Genomic DNA, 19,067 nt, shown 5'->3' on the forward strand with positions numbered 1-19,067 from the left:
ACATGCTAAATGTGTAATGAATAGTACCAAAGAGAAGTACTAGAAGGAATGAGTGGAGGTTTAGGAACTTTGGTTCAATATACTATAAAATGAAACTCCCTTTTATGGAGTGAGTCCAACAACCAGACATAATTTAAAAATAAATTCCTAGCTTGTATTTTTTAAAGGACTATATCCCAAGTAACATTTTTCAATATTCCGTCTTTTAATCCTGAAATCTCCATAATCTACAGTTACTCCAATGCTTTTTACTCAGCAACTCTTTTACAACTCTCTCATTCCTTATTTATCATGTACATCAAAGTAAACTCTTAGTTTTCTAGAGTCTCTTCTACTTTACCATTCCTCAATATGTAACACTTACAAAAAGCATAAACATAACCATCTGGTAAGAATAATTATACATCTACTTGGATACATCTCTCTACCTATTCTGTTGTTCTACATCACAATAAGCCAGAGGACCAAAATGGCAATGAAAGAGCTTTCCTTTGACAGTATTGAGTAGAGAAGCTAAGAAAAAATAATCTATAATAGATATGGAAGCAGAGAGAGACTTGTGTATATTTACTAAATCTCATCCAATCATAATAAGAAAAGAATCTCAGAATATTACTGAAAATTGGAATAGATTAATGGAGAGCTACGGAGCTCCCTATAATTGACAAACTAAATAAGTACATCCTTGTAAAATATCAGATGGATAATTGTATCAGATGTTTATTTTCCCCGAGAGAGATGATAATTTCTCATTTAAAAATTGAGGAGTGGTGACAGTGATAATTTTCTCCACTTTCTGGACCAAGGGTAAATATTTTATACTAAACTCTTTTGTCTCTGAAAATTATGATTCATTTTCAATCCTTAATGGTTTAAGTTTCCAACTTAGCTTAGTTGGTATTCTGAAGATTGTAGTTTTGTTTTCACATTATGTATTATGCACCAAAGCAGGTTGTTAAGAGAGACTCATTATTAACTATATATCTACTCCTATACTATGTATACTATTCTATAATTGATCAAGCATTTTTGCTTTGTCTATATCATACATATAGTTCATTGTAAGTAGGTTCCATTTCAAAGATGATACCAAAAACCTCTTTAGAATCACAATGAAGTCACTAATCCTTTGATGTCCTACCCCATTTTCTGTTGTTTTTGTTCCCTTTCCTCTTCCCAGCTAAGACATCATCTTTAAAAGTGCTAATCCAAATCTTGGGTTTTCCATATAATATTCAAAGGAATAACTTTAGGAATATGCCAAAATCCAAACTAAAAAAAAGGTGTCCTCTTTTGTCTGAATGAAAAACTGTTAACTCGTGTTTGGCTGCATTGCCTCTCATTACGTTACTTAGCAAGCAACTCTTTACCACAGGGGAGGCTAATATAGAGATCCATTATGGCAGGTGCCACTTGAACTCTGCTTTCAAGAATAAGTGCTGGTTAACATGAAATAAAATCCATGGAAAAGGGGGAATTACTTAAAATAAAGCTTTATGAGAAAAGTTATTTTTTAAGATATTCCCCTAGAAGCAACTGGCCGGTTTAACTGCTGTTTGAAAAATGCTACTATCTTGTTTTTGTTCCCAGTCTTACTTCATCTTAACAAAGAAGACTAGAAATGATAATACTCTTGATACATGAAGAAGAGAATTTACAAAGGATGACCTGGATAAACAAATACAGGACACACAATAAATACAGAAAGAAGTGTGACATTTCTCTTCTATACAAAAAGTAGCCATGAGAAATGAAGGTGGCTGAATATTATATTTTGCTGCAAATGTCCAGTTAAAGAACACCAGGAAAAAAAGCATAATAGAAAGGTATGCTCCCTCAGTTGAAGAATGGTTAAGGTGTAAGGTCTATTCTTACCAAGATTAGAGGTGCCAATGTGTAAATTACCGAGGCCCATTCTGTCTGCTTCATTACAGTGGCTACTTGGTAGTAGCAGTGGTCAAATCTAGTAAACAGATGCTGCAAACCTCCATGAAATTTTAGAATAGGTTATAGTTTCAAGTTGAGAGAACACAGTGCTAGTTCATTAGTAATAATTGGTATGAGGTAAAGGGCATGAAAAATTTCAGAGTATATGGATTTATGTTTCCCTAAAAATTTCTCCAGAAATTTATTTCATGAATTATTATTTATAAGACAATGCAATTCTATTGTCTTATTTTTCACTAATATATTGATTACAGTATCTAATAGCCAATATCATATATAGTAATAATTGAGAATAATTCTGTATCTGGTTTACCTAAAGACCACATTTTTAAAAAACGGTAACTCTACAAAATCAATATTATTTTATTTATAACTTTCAAAGCACTTATTACATTCTACCTTATATCACAGTTAAATACAATTCTCACCCCTAGAAGAAATTATTCCCTCTGAGTACTGGACCTGTGGTTTACTTATCTCGATATCCCTGCACCATTTTGATTGGATTCTTCAACCTCTGTTGCAATAGCAACTCACAAATAACAAAAAAGGATTGAGAAATTTGATTAGTTTACTCAACATATATGTATTGAGTGCCAACTATATCCATGACACTATGCTAGACATCAGTACACTTATTTTGTGAATATTTAAATTCTAGACTTCTCAAAATATTTCATAATTTAATGATTAATATTCTATGTAGATGTGGAAAACATAAGAAGCAAGATAAAGACTTGGAAGTGGGAAAAATTTTGTTTCCAAAAAAAATATGGTTTGATTAGGCTGAAACTGAGGGTATCTACAGAGAGAGAAAAACAGAAAGAGAGACATAGTTGAGAATATAGACTTAATGCTAAACCATTCCTATTAAAAATCTGCATTTTATTAAACCTCATGTGTTAACTTAGTTGGTTACAATATTTTTAACTAGCAAATCTAATCATTTTGAAATGAAGAGAGACATAGTATGTATTAGCAATATAAATTAATACTGCTTAAGTAATCACCAAATGAGATAAGTTCATATGGTAGTGTAAAATTTATTTTCTCATTTTTCCTTAAATGTTTATTTATTTTGAGAAAGAGATAAAGAGAGAGCAAGGGAGGGGCAGAGAGAGAGGGAGAAAGAGAATCCCAAGCAGGCTCTGCACTGACAATGGGGCTTGATCCCACAAACCATGACATTATGACCTAAGCTTAAACCAAGAGTCATATGCTTAACCAACTGAGCCACCAAGGCCCTACTGTGGTGTAAAATTTAATGATGGGCAACAAGACAGAATTTTCTAAAGAAAAAATACAACTTTTCCTTACTAGTAACATACATAGCTCAAGAGTCTATATTTCTATGTATATTTAACAATGACCACATTTATCAAAAGAGGAGAAAGAACAACAGATAGGGTCTATCAACGTTTTACTGATGTTTAGGTTGCCCTTCTTTACCCTAAAGACCTTAGGCAAATTCAGCATTTTAGACACTTTATATGTTTTAAAATGGGGTTTAGAATCTGAGGAAGGGGTTATCGTCATAAAAAAAAACCCTCACCTCAATAAATTAATAGTATCCATATATATATAATTATGTTTCTAAGTAAAGCATATTATAACCAACTTAAATATGCTTTATACATACATACTGCTAAACTGTCAAAGTTGATTCATTGGATAATTTAATTAATTCAGTTGGATAATATTTTCTAAAACTAAGGTTTTAGCCTCCTGCAACTGGGAGTAATGTACTCATTTGGGGGTTTAGAGTATTAGTAAATGTTGCTTCACTTAAGCTTTTTGTTTTGTTTTGTTTTGTTTTACAATACTAACTACTAAAATGACTTTTTCAAATGCTGTATAATTATGCTCCTTCCTTTGAATACAACATATGTGCTAGGAACCACGGGGACTCTTTTGAGCAAAGGTGAATTATATAAAAAATAGATTATATAAAATTTATGTATATATATGTATATGTATATATATGCATATATCTGTATGTATATATACGCATATATATATATGTGTATATATATATATATATATATATGTGTGTGTGTGTGTGTGTGTGTGTGTGTGTGTGTGTGTGTATATATATATATACACAGAAAGCACTCAGTAAGTTCTTTCACTGACTGACCCGGGGTAGCTAGCCCAAAAGTTCTACAGCCCTATTACAAATTTCAGTCTGTCTGAGGTCACAGAGTATTCAGCACAACTTCTTTAACAACTTCAGTCCTACTGCTCTTACTGGAAACATTTCAGCCATGGTCCAGAGTTTATTTACGTGAGGTCCAAAATTCCTGTGGCTAAATAAAATGACTCAAAACTGTAGTCACCAAAACTTTCAAAGATACAAGCAGGCTTATTTTAGGTTCCTAAGGTATCAAAACAGGTATTGTCAGAATCCTTATATTTCATTTAATGAAGATTTAAATATAAAGAAATGTCTGCAATTTACTATGAGTACCTCTAGGCTTTCCTGGTGACTATTGTCAGCAAACACCCATGCTTAAATGGAATATCTCTAAAGCTATATTAAACAGATCAGAGAGCAGCAGTGTGATTCAATAGCTAATATTTTTTAAGTCATGGAACCTAAATTTGTTTTAAGAAAATTCAGTTATGTCAATTTCTAGATGAATCATAAATCACAAATTTTGTCATTCAAAGTATAGACCAATATTGAACATTGAAATCGCCACTCTCTCTTACCTTGAACAAATAAAAATTCATTCTAAGTAAGTGGTAAAGAATGGTAATTTTATTGATTTTGTTATCTTTTTTTATTAGAAAAGGATGGACAGCTTGAAAAGTTCTGAATTATCAGTCTTTGTAAAGCAGAAATTTTTATGATGGTACATTTCACTGGATTTAAAAATGGTAATATTAACTTTCTTGTATGAGGAAGTAAATAATCTCATGAACATTTTTATGCAAGTTTCAAACTGTTAAAATATGCTGGCTTGGATGAATTACCAAGTGTATTTCTCTTTTCAACTTTACACTTATCTTGTGAGTACAGCTGATATCCCTAGTGTCCAATCAGAGACAGGTTTTCATCCTGTTGTCCGGGAATGATGTGCACAATTCCTTTTGACACTGATGAGAGTGAATACATAAATCCATCCCACTTCAGTGAAAATTGACCCATAATTTTTTTTTACCCTGAAGAAAAATACAGTGATAAAGTTTAAAGATGGAAAAAATAGTTCAGCTTTTGAGGTGTACCATTAGTTAATGATACTTAGCAAACATTACATTTTGCCTTGAGGACAATGAGCTCCATATTGGTTTTTAGGTGCTCATGAATTCTCATAATCATGGTTCTATGTGGTAGCAACAAACCTAAAAGTATGAATGATAGGTTTTTCATATTTCAATGAATTCAAAAGTTAAAACAAAAAAGGAAAGACATGCTTTTTATATATTTTCTCCTACCACTACTCTCCACTAAGATGTTTCTTAAGAAATGAGTATATGCATTTCCTATAAAAGTATTTTATAGTTAACAATATACCCTATTTCCCACATAAAGACTATGCCCTGGTTTTGAAAAGTATGGATCTTGCATAAAACTCTAATATTGTCTTTGAACTAGTGTTTTCAAGATTTATCAGCATTCCTAAGATTTGGGGGAAAAAATTACTTGGCATAGTGAATCCAATAAGTTGCCCGTACGCCAAGTACCCCACTTCTAATTGTATCAAAAATAAAATGCTATAAAATGTTAAGGCTATCCATTTTCATTTTCTTTAATAATCCATTAAAATTGACTCATTAATTTATGTATATAATTTATTTTTAGTTTGTTTACATAATCAGCCTATAGCATTTCTGGAATAATGAATTTTATTATGATGACCATAGAATGGAGTAACCCCTTTAACCTTCTTTATCTTTGAAAGGTATTCTAAGTTCTAGTATAACAGGACTGGCAAGAAAATCTTTTTTTTTTTTTAACATAGTTCATAACTTTGTGTGATCTTTTTGCACTTCTTATTTTTTGACTTGCATCTTACTTTCATCTAACTTCTTACAATGATAACCTTATTTCTTCCTGCCCACATAGACAGAGTTCAATGATAAGCAAATTTCTGTTAGCTATTTTTTTCATAGTAGCACAGAATAATATTTTAAGAAAATAAACTAAAATGGCTCCATGAGTTATAAATTATGACTCAAAATAATTATCAGTAGAGTTTAGATTATACTTGTTTTAAATGCAACAGAGAGTATATTTGTTAAGTGCCTCCTATGTGCATATTGCTGTGCTAGGTAAAGGGTGACAAAAAAAATAAAACACAACCTGCCATAAAGTGATTTATATTCCTAAAGACATTCACATAAAAGTCACTTTCAAAAGAAGCAGTGTATAAGTAAATTTAAATAGAAACATACATAAGAAAAATATTAGTAAAAATATTGCAGCTAAATCAGAGAATCTGATTTCCCCTAATAATGAAAAAGACCAAATCTTGGTTCTGGGACATTATCAGGGAATTTATTCTTTTATTTGATGCTGCAACTGAAGCGCAGAGGGAAACAGATAAAGAAGTACAATTCTGGGAATAATATCATTCTTTAAAAAGAAGTAAAGAGATTCCAGGAAGGAGGCTTTGGCCTTGGTGCCAAGAATTTAAGGTTCTTGAAGAAAAAAAGGCATTTTTGTGCCTACTTTGAGACAGAAACCTTCCGATGGCACATTGTAGAAAGAAGGAAATGTGCTGGAATGGAGGTGAATTAGGGGAAGGACACAAAACAATGCTTTCATATATTAGCTCTATCTATGGAAGAGACTTTGCCTTCAGTAAATGGCTAATTCATAACAGCCAAGATCAAACATAGTTAATTTTAATACTGGAATTTCTCACAATGTGCAGCAATGGTTCTGTTTTGAAGAAAAAGCTGCTGGTTAGGTATGCTGTGTTTCTACAATCACTCTTTCCCTCCTTTGGAGCTACTAAATCCCCAACATACAGACTCCATTCTCCTTCCAATTCTAGAGCCTAAGATAGGAGAAAATTAGCCTCTCTGGACCAATACTTAGAGTTCCCTTATTAATTTACCTTTGCTCATAGACTGATCCATAATTCTGGTAATTATTTTTTTATCTCCTCCTTCAGCCTTCATCACTCTATCTGCCTTTGCAATGTTTCCTAGTTCTAATTTGACATCTGCCTTGGGTCATTTCTCAAGCTTTCATTCTAGCAATCCAGTCTTTGATACTGGTTTTCTTCTTAAGCAGTCTGTTAGCATAGTGTCTAGGCTTTGATACCTGAGGACAGACTTCACAAGTACCAGCTTTCAGTGACCAATTTCAACATTACTAAGCTTTTCATACCAGTTGGTCAACTGTTGGTAGCCATGTGACAGTGAACAGAGCTCAACAGTACTCATTGGATGTGGGGCTACCTACCAAACTGACCCTTCTTTACTAGTTCCTAGAACCATAACCGTTCTGTGTCTCCTGTACTGGTACAGTGGTCAAATCCAAATTTTTTCTTAACCTAACCAGTAAGTAAGTAAGTGAAGTAATTAATTACTTTAATTAATGTACCTTTTCTGGTGAATACCAAGAAAAAAAATGTAGAAGTTTCAATTTGAATATTTTAAAAACTGTGAATGTCATCAGAAGATTGAGCTGATTGTAAAGCATCTTGAAGAAACTGGGAACATGAATTAGGCAGAAAATAGATGATGCTTAATTTACATAAGGAAAACATCAAGCAAGGAGACTGGAGAATGAACCAGCTGAAGTACACTGTTTATAATACAATAATGAGCAAAAAAAAAAAAAAAAAAAAAAAACATTGAAAAGATTGAATGAAATAAAATTTTAAAAGGCTCATCTACTACCAAAAGCTACAGCTTCTATTATGATCTTTCATCTTTCATCTGGAAACCTTCCTACATTTTCTTGTCATCTGTCTGTCATATTTCACTATTGGGAAAACTTCAGGCTGATGGGTATAAGATTTCATTCTTTACTCTCTTCTTTATATTATAAATTAAACAATTCAATAATCATCCTAACGTTTGGTCACCCACTATCCTATACAAAAGTTTGAATAACAAATGTAACTTGTTAATTCTAAGTAATTTCACAGGTATAACTGCACATAAGATATTAGGTTGTACAGAGAGACTACTCCTTGCCAAATAATCATTTTCAGCACTCAAGTGAAAATTAAAATGTCCATTAACAGTCCTACCAAACTTTGCTTTCCACAATTCCTCTCATAAATCTCTTAGTATAGTTAGGATAGTTTCCTTTCCATTTCACACATCTGCCAAGCTAATTCTCACCTCCACAGCTTTGTTCATTATATTTTTTCAATGTTACCCTTGATCTTTTCTTTTTTGACATCCAATTTTTTATGTTTCACCACACATCTGATGCTTAATTACACACACATATTGGGCCATGATTCTATTGCCTCATCTAAACAACACATTCCTAAAGAACAAACAAACAAAAATAAAAACAAAAACAAATCTCTCCACTCTCCATTTCCCTATAGCTTGCTGAGGTGTGTGGGGGGGGGGGGGGAGGGGGGAAAGCATTAAAGAATATTAAACTTGATTTTTAAAATCAAGCTTTAACACTCCTAAAAAGTATCTATATTGATATTTATATGTATACAATTATTATGTATCTACTGCCTTTAAAGTATGCAGGCAAAGCTGATTTTATGATTATAAAGGTCATGAAATCTACACTACCCCATATGGTTTATCAGTAGGATATATCAAGTGTTCTACGAATGGAAAAATCATCAATTGTTTCTAAGGACTTTTAGTAGTCTTTCCATTTGTCAACTCTCAGAAAATTTCTCTCCATATCAGATTTTCTATCAAAACATGAATCTTAAAATTAAAAATTTTCAAAAAATTTGGAGGTAAATAATATATCATTTTGTACACATGGGATGAGTTTGCTTGTTAATTTTTAATTTGAGTATAATGATATAAAACACAAATTTTAGGATAATAGATTTCAATCTTAATTATAACACAATAATCAAACTATACTATTGAAGATTCTTAGGATATTAGACTTTTTCTTCAGTAACCTATTTTAATAACAAAAACTTTGCAATGCCAAAGTGATTATGTGGGATAGACATACAGATCAACAGAATAGAGTCCAGAAATAAACCCCTGAATTTGGTTGATTGAGTTCTGACAAGAGGACCAAGATAATTCAATAGATGTATGAGGTTTTTATTATTATTATTATTATTTTTTAAAAAATGGTGCCGTACAACTGGATATTCACATATAAAGGATTTATGTTGGATTCCTAATTCATACTATATAAAAATTAACTCAAAGTGAATTGTAGGCCTAATATAACAGCTAAAATTATGAAATTCTTACTAAAAAATATAGAAATAAACCTTTAAGACTTTGGTTTAGATAACTGCTTCTTAGGTGTGATATTCAAAGTATAAGTGATTGAGGAAAAAAAAGAGATGAATTGGATTTTATCAAAATTAAAAGCTTTGATGTTTCAAAGGATACCATTAAAAAAGTCAGACAACCTACATAATGGGAAAATATTTTCAAGTCATATATGTTATGAGATTTGTATTGAGAATATATAAGGAAAAAAAGAATATATAAGGAATTATTAGAACTCAACAATAAAAAGAACCTATTTATTATAAAATGATGAAAGTAGTTGAATAGTTCTCCAAAGAAGATATACAAATGACCAATAAATACATGAAAAGATCCTCAGCATCATTAGTTATTGGGAAATGCAAGTTAAAACCACAGTGAAGTACCACTTCATACCCACCAGCCTGGTTCTAATAAAAAAAAAAAAAAGACAGATAATAACAAGTGTTGGTGAGGATTTGGAGAAATTAGAACTCTCACACATTGATGATGTGAATACAAAATGGTGCATCTGCTGCAGAAGTAAACAGTTTGGTACTTCCTCAAAAAGTAAAACAAAGAATAACCTAATCATCTTCCTTTAACTCCACTGCTAGGTACATGCCCAATAAAACTGAGAAGTATGTCCACCCAAATATTCCCATATGGATGTTCATAGCTGCACTATTAATAATAGCTATAAACTGGAAGCAACACAATTAGTGAATAGATTACAAAATGTGGCATAATCATATAATATTATTCAGCCATAAATATGAATGAAATACTGATACATGTTACAACATGGATAAATCTTGGAAAAATTATGCTAAGTGAAAGAAGCCAGAGACAAAAGATCACATATTTTATTATTCAATCTATATTAAATGCCCAGAATAAGCAAATTCATAGAGATAGAAAATAGATTAATGGTTTCCAGGGCTCATAAGGACTACTGCTAATGGTATGGGATTTCTTTTGGGGTTATGAAAATGTTCTGGAATTAATAATAGTAATGATAGCAAAAGTCTGTATATAAATATACTAAAAACCACTGAATCGAATACTTTAAAAGGATTAACTTTGTCTTATGCAAATTATGTCTCACTAGAGATATTATAAAAAAAAAACATTGTGGAGTTGACAATGTAGTTTCAGTAGTGCTTGTCAGAGTTATAATGAAATGTCAAAGATGTGAAGTGTCCAAAATAATTAATATAATGAAAAGAGATTGAGAAAAATCATTAAAAATTTTCAGGTGATTTTAGGATTCAAGGTTTTTGTTTGTGTTAATGTTTATTTATTTTTGAGAGAGAGAGACAGAGTGTGAGTGGAGGAGGGGCAGAGAGAGAAGGAAATCCACAATCTGAAGCAGGCTCCAGGCTCTGAGCTGTAAGCACAGAGCCCGACGTGGGGCTTGAATTCACTCACTGTGAGATCATGACCTGAGCCGAAGTCAAAAGCTTAACCTACTGAGCCACCCAGGCACCCCAGGATTCAAGTTTTTAAAAAATTGTAACCTTTTTTTAGTATTAATAATAATTCAACAATGTAAGCAAAAAGCCAAATACAAAAGTTAATTTTTTAGCATTTGATAAAATTGAAGCAGAAAATAACTGAAGTGTGCAAAACAACACATTTATCATCAGTTAACTATGCGGAACTTTCATTTGAAATTATTAACAAGATTTTAATATATTTCTCTCTTTTTGAATCCTTACTATGTATTATTTAGCAGTATCTATGGAGTCATAAAACATAAAAGTTTCAAGCTAGATTGCTTAAAACAGAAACAAGAATCTACAAAAATATACATTTTTTAAAAAAAACTGAGATATAATGCTATATCATGTAAAAAAAAATACTGACAATTATTAGACAACTGATGTTCCCTAAAAGACAGACTAATTATTGCCAAATCTCAAAACCAATATAAAACATATAGACTGCTCATGGTAGTGGTAGGAAGAAGAAACACTGTGTTTCATACCTTAAATTTTAAAATCAATGTATAAAATAAAATAGATTTGCAATTTAAAATACACTTTTTTCAAGGAAAAAAAAAAGGAAGATGGTTACTAGGTCAAAGGAAACCACTGCTAGTTATTAAATAATAGAAAGAAAATATGGAGAGTCAAAACATCCACATCCAGGATTGAAAGAATATAAATTTGGATCAATTCTGAAATTCAGAAAAGACAGATGAAATATTTTTTATTAAGTCTTTGAAAAACAGGAAGGATTTATCAAGAAAATTATAATTTATCAGGTCAAAATTTAAAAGAAGGCAGGATCCCAGAAAGATAAGCCCCAACACTCAAAACTGCTTTTGTTCTGAGAATATCTGTAGATCAGGAAGAAACAATTTATAAACTAAACTACACATCTGATGGCTCAAAAGGTCAGGAATCAAAATTCCAAGCCTATGCCCACCCAAGGAGAGGATACTGCTGATATTCAAAATCAAAAGGCTACATCATGAGATATAAGCGAACAGCCCTAAACTAAAATAAAACCTGGATAATCCATAAAATCTCAAGTTTTTCTCTTTCAGGTGGAATGATATTGATGGCAATCCTTAGTGCCTGGTGAGAGCAAATGAAAATAATTGAAGGAAATAAATGTAAGCCAGTTTCCTGCTTGGTATAAAATTAGGCTTCCCCTTTGAGTTAGTTGCCCAAAAAGATTGAGAAACTCTGAATAACGAAGAGAGCTACGCTGAAGAGTGCCAGGTAGATTTCTTGCCTCTCCATGATATAATTCAGGCAGAAATACTCATTTTGGTCCTTGGAAGTGTGGACACATGTCTTTTTACACAGAGCAAAAGATTACTGCCAAACTGTATATTTTTAAAAAAGGGAGTCAATGACTATATTCTCAGTGTTCCTAACTAATTCTAGAGGGTCAGGGTAGCATGCAGATATGTTACGATTATGCATACAGATGGAGTTATGATTATGAAAAATATAATTTTCAATAACAGAAAAGATTGACACCTCATTGAGGAATATTAATAATAAAGAAACTTTTATTTACATTTATATTTATATTTGTCCTATGACTCCTAGGAGATTATCTATTGTATATTATTGATATTAAATCCCTCATGTATGGAAATGGGACAAACAGAACTGATATCTCTAAGCAGATGTTAAAATATGCCAATAAAGTTACCATCTGGCATAATTTATAAGGGCCTCATTACAACTCTTTCTTAATTTCTCTCTTAGGTTTAAATTATTTAATTTTCCTTTACTCAACTCAATGCACAAAGTATTTGTTGAGCAATACTATCAGCACTTCATAATTTCTATCTCTTTACCTTTTCCAGATGTATTATGATATTTGGTGAATCTCTGCTTGTTTCTCTTTTTCCTACTGACCTGGGCAATTCCCAAAGTTCTCACTTCAGATTATGTATTATACTAGTAGTGCTCATTTGCTGCTTTTTAAAATTAATTCTGCAATTCCTTGCTTTCAAATCTTTCCTACCTATATCTATGGCACTAAGCATAATAATAAATGGTCACAGGTTGGTTTTTCCAGAAATGAGATACCAAGACAGAGTTAAGTGTGCAAAACTTTTATTGGGAGGTAACACCTGTTAAGGGAAAATGGAGGAAGTAGATTAATCAGAAAAGTCAAACTTTCTGCCAATCACCCTGGAGCTCCAGAGCAAAGTCTGTCTGAAAGTCTCACATTGAGCAGAAATGACCAGGTCCTCGCAACCATGCCTTACTCAATAATTGCCTGGAGTTTGCCTAGAGAAAATAGTGTGACCTCAACTTGAAAGCAGAGGTGGACCCTGAAAGAAACTAAATGCTGAAGCTCTCAGCTAATGACACTTCTTGCATCTGAGCAACCACAAATGGTAATATTATCCTTGTATGTTTCTGTCCTAATCTTATTCATTTACTTCCAAGTCTTCTCTCTTTAGTCCCAATAAAATCTTGATTACAGGGGACATGTTTTATTTACTTTATTTTTGTCAGTGATGAGCAGAGAATGTGATACTTAAAAACACACAACAAATACCTGCAAAACTATTAAATGGCTAAATTTAGCCCCTTAAGTACTGATGAGGTCATTAAGCTATGGTGTCACTTTTAAGCCATCATTATTACTTCTTTGGACCCCAAAAGAGGGCTGAATTAAGCTTAAGTTAAATTACCCTTACCCTTAGGCAGCCCTAGTATATGCCCTTATATACTCTTCTAATATCTCATAATTCCACTTACCACTAAAAGCCACTATTTCCCAGAAGTCTTGATACTCAGGACAACTCTGTCTCCTTTGGTGAGACCCATTAAATGTAGGCAATTGGCTTCCTGGATTCGAATTGGTATACTCCTCTCCTCTCAGTTCCACACTTTATACAATCGGTCCCTATCCAGTGAATTTTTCCTAGTTCTTCCCTCTCTCCTTACAAGTTCCAGCATAGCACTTGCTTGATTACCATTTTTAAGGCTTTAGAGTTTGTTTTAGTACTAAGGATGTTGTAAATATTCAAAAAAGACCCATTGGAAATAAACTGAATTGCTGATAGAACCCCAAAATGACAGATAATAACAAAGGGCAATTTGTAAACAATGTCATCACAAAGCTTGTTAGAATTACACAAATTGCAACATTTCAGAAACACATTGAAAATAAAGGCCGGGTGCCTGGGTGGCTCAGTCTGTTAAGCATCAGATTTCAGCTCAGGTCATGGTCTTGCGGTTTGTGGGTTTGATCCCCATGTTGCGCTCTGTGCTGATGCTCAGAGCTGGAGCCTGCTTTGGATTCTGTATCTCCCTCTCTCTGCCTTTCCCCTACTCGCGCTCTGTCTCTCTCTCTCTCAAAAATAAACATTAAAAAAAATGTCAGTTTCCAGTATAAGAAAGCATTCTTATTATACAAAACGATGAAATTTAAAAATAAAATATCTACCCATAAGTTTCTTTTTAACCCTCCACATAATTAAAACAAGGTGACCAAAATCACATCTCCTGAATCTGATATAAGATCAACCCTCTCTGTATTGTCTTAGTATCACTTACTGTTAAACAAGACAGAGAGGGAAAAACTAAATTCAATATTTCTTGGCTTGTAATACGGAGATGATTATTCTCTTTCCCTACCCTCAGACTGACCTTAATTTAAAGTAGGTGCATGTGCACGTGTGTTGTACACGCATTGAACACACACACACACACACACACACACACACACAATCCTCAAATATGATTATTTACTTGGATTTATAAAATCAGGGCAAACTCACCCTGCCATGCAAGCTGTGCTCTGCACAATCTCAGGGAATATCCTCTTATATAGAGTCTGATGTAAATGTACTTGTACACTGTACAGAAGCCCTGCTTAAAGTGAACCCTTCTCTTTTTCTTACTCACATAGGCCATGTGATAAATCATCTCACCTTTTCAATAGTAAAAAGGGAGCTACAGCTCACCAAAGATATACATCTAGATGGCAGGTAAACTTATGAAAATATGTTCAGCACCATATGTCATTAGGGAATTGCAAATTAAAGCAATAAGACATTATTAAATATCCATCAGAATAGCCAAAATCTAGAACACTGATACCACCAAATGCTAGAAATACAGGGAGCAACAGAACTCTCATTTATTGCTAGTAGGAATGCAAAATGGTATAGCCACGTTGGAAGACAGTTTGGCAGCTTTTTTACAAAACTAAATATACTCTTACCATATGATCCAGTAATCATGCTCCCCTGTATTTACCTAAGCAACCTGAAAATTTATGTCCACACAAAATCTGCACATGGATGATTACAGAAACTTTGTTCATAACTGCCAAAACTTGGAAGCAACCAAGATGTCCTTCAATAGGTGAATGGATAAGTTGTAATACATCCAGACAATGAAATATTGTTCACTGCTAAAAGGAAATGAGTTATTAAGCCATGAAGAGATGGAGCAATCTTAAATGCATATTGCTAAGTGTTAGAAGCCAATCTGAAAAGTCTCTGTGTATCTTTAGGAAAATGTATTTAATAATGGAACAGGTTCATAGGAGGACTGTATTTGAAAACATTTTGTTCTATTTTGTTTTACAAAAATAGTGTTCAATATGGCATGTATATAGCTCCATCAGTATTAGTTATGAGAAAAATAAATTTTTGGAATCAAGGGAAAAAAATCAATAAAAATATTCTAAAATTCAACCAAACCAGCATTTCTAAAGCAAATTTTACTTTAGTATAGATGACTGCCATATTAGATTACTTCCAATGTTTCCAGGAACCATACGATGTCACAAAGGAATATGAAATATGAACAGTCAATGTATTAAAAGTGGTTCTTTAAATTTTTTTTAATGTTTATTTATTTTTGACAGAAAGAGAGAGACAGAGCATGAGTGGGGGAGGGGCAGAGAGAGAGTGAGGCACAGAATCTGAAGCAGGCTTCAGGCTCTGAGCTGTCAGCACAGAGCCCGACGTGGGGCTCGAACCCACAGACCACGAGATCATGACCTGAGCCGAAGTCGGACGCTCAACCGACTGAGCCACCCAGGTGCCCCTAAAAGTGGTTCTAAGTAAGAGATCCCTTCCAGAGAAACTGGGTTGGATCGCCTTATTGATCCTTCTCCTCATTGTGTTCCTAATTAGGAAGAATATATGCACCCACTCCAGAAAATGAGTGAAGACAAAGGGTATGACATTCCAAACTTCATGCTTCAGGAAGGCAAGGTGTTATTGAAGTTTTAAGAAAAAACAATTAGATCATGTATCTAGGAGGTAGGCTGTCAAAGATTGGTATCTACAAGATAGACTTGTTCTTACTTTCCATGAGGTTGGAAGAGTTAAGGTTCCTGGCCATCACTCTTTTTTACCTTTTAGATGTTTTCCCTCCTTCCTAACAACATATGACTAAACCACTTAAGGAAGCTTCAGATGTGAAGTTGCGGGAGCAGGAGGAAAGGAAGCAACTAGGCTGCCTCTGAGATAAATATGTAGCAAATCGCTTTCCTCTCCTCTGAATCTCTTTCCTTTTGGCTACAATGGGTGTGACTTTCTTTCATATTATAGCTATTCTAAAATTCATGTTTGCAATATAGGAAATAAGTGAAATAATACCACAAAGCCAACAAAGCATAAATAATGAAGAATATCTCATACTCTAGCCCAGGTTACTAAAGTTTTGCAATGGAAATTTCAGGCAAATCCAGTTAGAAACTGTTTTGTTCGGGGCACCTGGGTGACTATTCACTTAAGTGTCCAACTCTTGATTTCAGCTCAGGTCATGAACTCACAGTTCCTGAGGTCGAGCCCCACTTTGAGCCCCACATCCTAACAAGCCCCTTGAAGAGCCCCACATCCTAACAAGCCCCTTGAAGAGCCCCATGTCAGGCTCTGCACTGAAAGCATGGAGTCTTTTTGGGATTCTCTCTCTTCCTCTCTGTCTGCCCCTCACCCTTCTCTCTCTCTCTCTCTCTCAAAATAAATAAATAAATAAATAAGCATTAAAAAAAGAAACTGCTCTGTTTGCTATTACTCCCTATACATACATTTTCCACAGTAACCTTTGAGGAAAAGGGTTGACTATGCCAAAGCAAATTTCAAACATTTTTGGGTGTCCCAGCAAAATCCATCACAATAGTATCTAAATTTCCCTAAAATCCATTATAATAATATGTTTCCCTAAAACTTGATCTCATTGACCACCGTAGGTCTGTATTTCTGTCGGCCAATTCTTCAAGAGGAACGGCCACCTTTTGACTGTGAGCCATCGATAAATAATGTCTGTAGCAATTGTTCCAGAACCTCAGTTTCCTCTGATCCACTTTTTTTTTTAATCAGAGTCCTTACTCATGAATCCTGGCTTTCGGTTCTATATCTCCTTTAACAGCTTAAGTGTGCACCTTAAATGCTGGCTTTGCAGCATAGCATTTCTAAATAAATGTAACTTGAACTCACTCTTCTGGCTCTCTCCATTTTAGGTTACCATGAATACAGGAAGTTTTATGCTTTTTGGACCAAGCACATTTCAGCCTCAAACAGAAGAAAAACAGACATTAGTTACTTATCTAATTACTAAAACTAGAATTCCACTCTTGACTGATCCTTTCCATTATTCTGCTCACAGCATTTTTTTAAAATGAACTCCCAGTATTAAATACTGTTATTTTATTACCTCCTCTCTTTTCCCTACTTCTTAATCTTTTTAATGTTTCTTGGATCCTAGGTTCTCTTAAGCACTCTATGGCATCACTTGTTCTTACTATAGTTTCTACTTGACCAATTGCCAAGTCCCTAATGACAAGATACAAAAATAACAGAAGAATAGTACACCACATAAGTGAGCTGAAGAGACTACAAAAGAAGCCACCAGAAGATGGAACAACAATTTTACACAGAAGAAGTAAAGATTCAAAGATGAATCTTATGATTAAGGATCATTTCAATTACTCTAAGAAATTGAGCTGAAGACAACTTCTATAATGTCTTATGAATAGTAGCTATAAACAGTGAAAAATCATCAGACAATGTACATATTTATAGACTATGAAAGAATAGTTCTTAATAACATTAATTGTGATGTGGTTAGCAAAATTATCAATAATATTAACAGCTTTAGAAAACTCCTTATAATGAATATATATCCCCAAATTTCTTAACATTTAAAATACTTCCAAAGACCTGACAATGATATATTCTATGTGACTTCACAGATATTAAATAAAATACCTCTACAATATGAATATTTAATTCCTGTTTATGCACATAGTCATTTGCCATAATACAATACATATCCATGTATGTATATTAGGTTTTGCATATGGATATATGACTATGTGTATATATATATATATATATATATATATATATATATATATATCTGTACATGAGTGTGCAAGTATTTTATAAATATATATCCAAGTTAGTTATATACAACATTCAATGAAATTCTCCTCTGCATAAAGCACATAAAAAAGCATGTGACATGCCTGAAACCAGTGAGTTTATATTCTATATAGAGGGCCAAAAGACACTTCATATGAACTTTATACTTTTATAGAGCATCTCATCTAGAGCAACTGAATATAGTCAGCACTGTGTGCTACTGAGGAAAAAGTTTTGAATAGGATATATTGGCCTTTTAAATCTATATTTTTATTCAATGGATAATTTCTGTGGGTTTTAAGGGCTTGAAGATATTCCTCTGCTATTTCTAAAACACATGTCCTCAGTAACACTGAAATCAGACAAATGACAGTCTGCACCTTTTTTAGTCTTTTCTAATCATGTTAATAAAATGGAAATATTTATAGTGCAAGTTACTTAGAAACAGGTCTACATGTGAAGGGGTTTATTTATCACAAACAGTGCATTACACATTATTATAAGTTTGATCTAGTAATTATACTAGAATGTCAAGTCTTCATTTCTACCATTATTTAATGTCAAAAAAAAAAAAAACTTCTAAAGATTAAAAAAAAAAAAAAGTTTGTGCTTTTTTGCACAAACTCTGGTGTCAGAAGACCTGGAGTTAAGTCTAGCAATGTCACTCAAATGTGTGGCTTTTGGTAAGTTAGTTAACCTGTAAAAGCCTTAGTTTTCCTCTTTATAAAAATGACATGAAAACACCTATCTTACAGTGCTGTGGAGAATAAATTACAGAACACATGCAAAATATCTAGCAGAGCACCTGACAGCAGTAGGCAGTCAATAAATAAGTTTCTATTTCTGATGTGTCCTCAAAGCAAGACATAAT

At 33.1% G+C, this 19,067-nt stretch overlaps 1 protein-coding gene across 1 annotated transcript in view; it reads right to left on the minus strand.

The window, feature by feature from the left end:
• Window positions 1-19,067, minus strand: part of LRRIQ3 (leucine rich repeats and IQ motif containing 3) — a 221,437-nt gene that overhangs the window by 70,205 nt on the left and 132,165 nt on the right.

The sequence above is a fragment of the Panthera tigris genome, chromosome C1 (genome assembly GCF_018350195.1).
Source record: "Panthera tigris isolate Pti1 chromosome C1, P.tigris_Pti1_mat1.1, whole genome shotgun sequence".
Classification (NCBI taxonomy): domain Eukaryota; kingdom Metazoa; phylum Chordata; class Mammalia; order Carnivora; family Felidae; genus Panthera; species Panthera tigris.